Source organism: Eptatretus burgeri, chromosome 5, assembly GCF_056783735.1.
Source record: "Eptatretus burgeri isolate ZD-2024b chromosome 5, Ebu_testis_v1, whole genome shotgun sequence".
Classification (NCBI taxonomy): Eukaryota; Metazoa; Chordata; class Myxini; order Myxiniformes; family Myxinidae; genus Eptatretus; species Eptatretus burgeri.
The window spans coordinates 80,200,409-80,206,561 of record NC_140965.1 but is presented as its reverse complement, the minus strand read 5'-3'; the positions used below and the strand labels follow the sequence as shown (position 1 = coordinate 80,206,561).

Below are 6,153 nucleotides of genomic sequence, written 5' to 3'. Positions count from 1 at the left end.
TCACCCAGAATGTAGACGTGTCCTTTCGACGAAAAGCCACTTCGTACAGTTTCAAAGCAAAGGTTCATTTATCAGCTCGGTCACTCTGCTCCAGAACAACACATTTCTTATCATTAAGGGCAAAAGTCTTTTGGCCAGAGATGACAGCCAATTCAACTTGCAGCATAAAAGTTACATTTCTGAAACTCCATTTGTTACAATTTAAAATACATTCACTTAAATTTTTCCCCCACAACCCCAAAGAAGTTTTCTTCCTGTTTCTCCTCCCAGTCTACAAATTTCTCCACATTTTTTTCATGAAGTCGAACCAGACATGAGCATTCCGAGACGACATACAAAACTTTATTGCCAAAAAAATTAAAAACATACAAACAAACATGAAAAATATATTTTTACTTTCTCCCTCTCTTATTATCCTCTGTTACTTCTCTGCTCCATCTCCATTGTGAAATGTTATTGTCATTTGGATTAATTCAAAGCAAACAACAGTGTCCAACGTATGCAAGAGACTTGCTGAACACCTTTTTAACGTAATTTCGCCCGTCACACAATGAAAACGGCAATCAGAAAGTGGGGATTGATGGATACAAAATGGCGTCGATGACCCACGTCACCAGAATTATTTTGGAACTCGTCACGCTGCTGTTGCGAGTGCATCAGACGATACACCCAATCCCATTTGGACAACAGAGAGTGAAACACCAGAGAGAGGGAGTGGTGTGAGCAACAAAACTTCATTGCACTCATTTTGCTTCCGTTCTTACTCATCTCCTTGATCTCACCCTCAACTATTCCCACCAGTTCTGTAACTCACACTCTCGATCGTGTCCATCTCGAGAAACAAAAACATATGGACACGTGGGTGATGAAAAAGAAAGTTTAGACCAGTATTTTAAAAGTTAATGTCAGAAGTGGGATTCGAACCCACGACTCCATGTGGAGACCAGAACACCCGACCATGTCAGTGCATGGAAAGCCGGAAAGCCTTGAGTCTGGCGCCTTAGACCGCTCGGCCATTCTGACACCTGGTGGAAAGGTTTGTTATTAAACCTTTAGTGTAAACGTCATGGCCATATTCTCACGACTGCACCACACCACAAGACTTCTTCGGAGGGTGTGGAACTGTGGATGAATGTCCAATGTAAGATCTCTTTCAACCACAATGGATTTGTGTTAGGATTTTAATGCACAAAATGATCTTCCCTTTTCGAGGGTTATCCCAAAACTGAGGTTGAAGAAGGTGGACCATTGTGTGCTGGAAGCTCGATCGTCCACATGACCTTCCTGCCCTTGTTGAGAGCTGCATTCAAAGAAGAACCTCATGAGGGAGGAGGGATCAGTGACCTGTCCAGTTTGTTCATCACAACGATGGAAATGTAAAGCTGTGTACTTACAGTGAAGTTATATCCATTTACACGATAGTACTGTATCATGTGGGACCACCATCAAAATGGTTTTTTGTTTACCTCCACCACGGAAGGTGAAGGGGATTATGTTTTCCCCCATCTCTGTCTGTCTGTTTGTTGCCTCCAGGTCACAATTTAAAACCGATCTTCACGAAACTTCACCACATGGTGGAGTTTTTGGTCATGAAGAAGCCGACTGTTTTTGAGGAGAAAATGTCAAAAGGTCAACATATGTCAAATGTCAACAAATCAGGGGGTGTTTCGAAAATCTTCAATTTTCATCCGTTTTGACTTGAAATTTGAAGAGGATTAATATTACCGGTCGCTGAATTAAACCAGCATATTATTTTTGAGGTTAACATAAACCAATGGTCAACATAGCCCCAAGGTCAACAACTCAGGTGGTATTTGTGAAATCCTCAATTTTCATCCGATTGACTTGAAATTTGAAGACAATATATATTACAGGTGAATTGTTTCAACGAGCCAATTATTTTTGAGGCCAACGTGGACCAAAATTCAACATAGGCCAAAGGTCAACAATTAAGTTGGTGTTTCTAAAATCCTCAATTTTCATCTGATCTTGGAGAAACTTGAAAATTGAAGAGAATTTGCATATCAGCTCACTGAAGTCAATCACCTATTAATTTTGAGGGAAAAAGGCCTAAATATCAAAGCAGGCCAAAAGGTTAATTTGGGCCGAATTTCTAAAATCCTCATTTTTCATCCCATTGACTTGATATTTGAAGAGGAGTTCCATATTTGGTCATTGAATTCAACCACCTATTATTTTTGAGGTCAAATTTGTTTTTTGGATTTTGCAAGTGTCAGGCTCTGCATGACGTCTTCTTCTTTGTTTGTCTGTTTGTTTGTGTCAGGATATCTCAAATAGTTGGAGACGGATTCAGACGCAACTTGGGGGTCATATTTAATGTGTGGCAACGAAGAATTGATTCAATTTTGGTGAGGATCCTATTCTGGATCCGGATCTGATAATTTCTGAAGTGATTCTTGACCATTGAGAAATCGGGCCAAAAACGATATTTTCGCATGGGCTTTCAAAAATATATTGGGTTCGATATGTTCTCATGGATCAGGCATTATGTGGAAGAGTATGCACTCTACCGAGTCGTCTACCGAGTGCCCTTCTAGTATTTAATGTTTTCACAAAACGTCGTTTTCATTGTAACATGCGTGTTTGTGTGTGTGTGTGTGTGTGTATGTGTATGTGTGTGTGTGTGTGTGTGTGTGTAGGTGTATGTGTGTGTGTGTGCGTGTGTGTGTGTGTGTGTGCGTGTGTGTGTGTGTGTGTGTATGCGTGCGTGCGTGTGTGTGCACATATATTTTTCTTTTTTTATACGTGTATATACACATCTATATTGTTACGTCAATGGGTACCAAGTTTATTATGAGAGGGTTTAATCACTGTTTGTCCTCGGAAGAGCCGGACCTGGGGCCACCACCCACATTAAATTTGTGGAACGTTGGATTACTTTTGAACCACGAACGCCACACAGTTAACTACGAGTTCCAGTGTCCACCGTATAAATATTCCGTTTCACTTGAGGTCACGTGGTTGCCTGAATGGGGAGTGCGCCCTCCTCAAAGCACCAATCTTATCTTGATTAGATCTTAATTAGGGCAGCCGAGCGTTTAACCGCTGGTGCGTGACGATGATTATTGGTGAAGTCGTGTGGTAATTACCTCCCAGTCTATCGAGGTTCAGACAATGCTGGATCAATGGAAGGAACGGACAAGGACGGAAAGGTTGGAACGAAAACAAATAATTTATTCACAAGAAAATAAATAGATAAAAGGAACTTTTTATTTTCGTGAGTTACAAATGAATAAATACAAAATCAATCAAAATGATCACAAGCAAATAAATCATTATTCAGGCAAAATCAATGACAGTGATAGGGAAAGAGACAAAGAGCAGATGCTTATCGGGGATTGACTTAATTTACAACTAAACACAGACAAGGGTACTCAGCAGATCATTGGGGCGGAAGAAACCGTCTTGTTCACCAAAGAGAAGTCATCCGTCAAACAAAAACGTCCTGAAATGTGTGAGCGTGCCTTGTCTGTTGCCAGCACCCAGCCTTGCCGTGCACCCACTCGCAAACAGGCTTAAACGCCAGTCGACGTCACCCCCAAGAAACAGGAACGTCAGGAGCAACCGTCAGACTAGAACCGACGAAGCAGCCATTTGATTGGAACCGACGAAGAAACCGTCTGACTGGAACTGATGAAGCAACCATCTGACTGGCAAGGATGAAGCCACCATCTGATTGGAACGAAGAAGCAGCCACCTGACTGGAACGACGAAGCGACCGTCTGACTGGAATGATGAAGCGACCGTCTGACTGGAAAAGATGAAGCAACCATCTGACTGGAACAATGAAGCGACCATCTGATTGGGATGATGAAGCGACCATCTAACTGGAACGACGAAGCGACCATCTGATTGGAACGATGAAGCGACCATCTGATTGGAACGATGAAGCGACCATCTGATTGGGATGATGAAGCGACCATCTAACTGGAACGACGAAGCGAAGATCTGATTGGAACGACGAAGCGACCATCTGATTGGAACGATGAAGCGACCATCTAACTGGAACGACCAAGCGACCATCTGACTGGAACGATGAAGCAACCATCTGACTGGAATGAGGAAGCGACCGTCTGACTAGAACGACGAAGCGACCGTCTGACTGGAACGGATGAAGCAACCGTCCGACTAGAACGAAGAAGCAGCCGTCTGACTGGAATGACGAAGTGACCGTCTGACTGGAATGATGAAGCGACCGTCTGACTGGAACGGATGAAGCGACCGTCTGACTGAAACAATGAAGCGACCATCTGATTGGAACGATGAAGTGACCGTCGGACTGGAACGATGAAGCGACCATCGGATTGGAACGATGAAGCAACCATCTGACTAGAAAGATGAAGCGAAGATCTGACTGGAACGACGAAGCGACCGTCCGACCAGAACGAAGAAGCAGCAGTCTGACTGGAACGGTGAAGCAGCTATCTGACTGGAACGACTAAGCGACCGTCTGACTGGAATGATGAGGCAACCATCTGACTGGAACGATGAAGCGACCGTCTGACTGGCACGGATGAAGTGACTGTCTGAATGTAACGATGAAGCAACCGTCTGATTGGAACTGACGAAGCAACTGTCTGACCGGAACGACGAAGCAACTGTCTGACTGGAACGATGAGGCAACCATCTGACTGGAACGATGAAGCCACCGTCTGACTGGCACGGATGAAGCGACCGTCTTCCTGGAACGATGAAGCGGCCATCTGATTGCAACGAAGAAGCAGCCGTCTGACTGGAATGACGAAGGGACCGTCTGACTGGAATGACGAAGCGATCGTCTGACTGGAACGAAGAAGCGACCGTCTGACTGGAATGATGAAGCGACCATCTGACTGGAACGAAGAAGCGACCGTCTGACTGGAACGGATGAAGCAACCGTCCGACTAGAACGAAGAAGCAGCCGTCTGACTGGAATGACGAAGTGACCGTCTGACTGGAATGATGAAGCAACCGTCTGACTGAAACAATGAAGCGACCATCTGATTGGAACGATGAAGTGACCGTCGGACTGGAACTGATGAATGGACCATCTGACTGGAATGACGAAGTGACTGTCTGACTGGAATGATGAAGCGACCGTCTGACTGGAACGGATGAAGCGACCGTCTGACTGAAACAATGAAGCGACCATCTGATTGGAACGATGAAGTGACCGTCTGACTGGAACTGATGAATCGACCATCTGACTGGAATGATGAAGCAACGGTCTGACTGGCATGGATGAGTCAACCGTCGAACTGGAACGATAAAGCGACTGTCTGACTGGAATGACGAAGCGACCGTGTGCTTGGAGTGATGAAGCAAGCGTCTGACTGGCACAGATGAGGCAACCGTCTGACTGGAATGATGAAGCGACCTTCTGATTGGAATGATGAAGCGACCCGTCTGACTGGCACGAATGAGGCAACCGTCTGACTGGAACGATGAAGCGACCGTGTGACTGGAATGATGAAGCTGTCAGAATCGCAAACTGCCATCGCCAAATGACTAACGAACTGACTCGTTGTCGAATGACTCTCCAAGTCACTCGTTGTCGACTGAACTGCACGTTCTCGCATGCCCCGTCTGACTGGATTGGACTAACTGACGCCACTGACTGACAAACTGACTCGTCGACTTATCTGTGCACGTGCGCCACCCGCCAAAAACGGACCTCTCCATATTTTAATAGGCGGCCTGTCTCGGCAGCACAGACTCTCCACAAATCCACCCGTCCCCACTTGCGAATCATTAACGTGACACCTGCACGTCCCGTTGTTATTCCTCGCTCATGATGTCATGTCTCTGATGCTGGTCTTCGCAAAAAGCTGCCGTTTGTCAGAATTACTGAGAACGAACGTGAAGCGCTCATAAAACGTCAATAACAATTTTCCCTCATTATTCAGCCTGACATGAAAAAAAACAGTTGGCGTCCTTCGAGCTGTGGAACAGGGTGTCCAAACGTCGAGGGCAAAATGCGGGTGGCGGCGTCAGTGAAAGAAACTGGTGTCAAGGCACATGATTGTTTCTGTTGTCAAGAGAAAAAGGTTTCCATGAGAGAGAGGATCTCTTCTTTAACCTTCTCAACGCATCACATTTAGAATCCCACTGGACATGGGGATATGTCTATCCTGGACATGCAATGAGGAAAAT

The 6,153-nt window shown here is 45.1% G+C and overlaps 1 non-coding gene across 1 annotated transcript; it reads right to left on the bottom strand.

Annotated features, from left to right (window-relative positions):
* Nucleotides 1-903: 903 nt before the first annotated feature.
* Nucleotides 904-1,023, bottom strand: TRNAL-CAA (transfer RNA leucine (anticodon CAA)). Its single transcript has 2 exons — nucleotides 986-1,023; nucleotides 904-949 (listed from the first exon to the last, which is right to left on the bottom strand). It is a non-coding gene; the product is annotated as a tRNA-Leu (tRNA).
* Nucleotides 1,024-6,153: the final 5,130 nt, after the last annotated feature.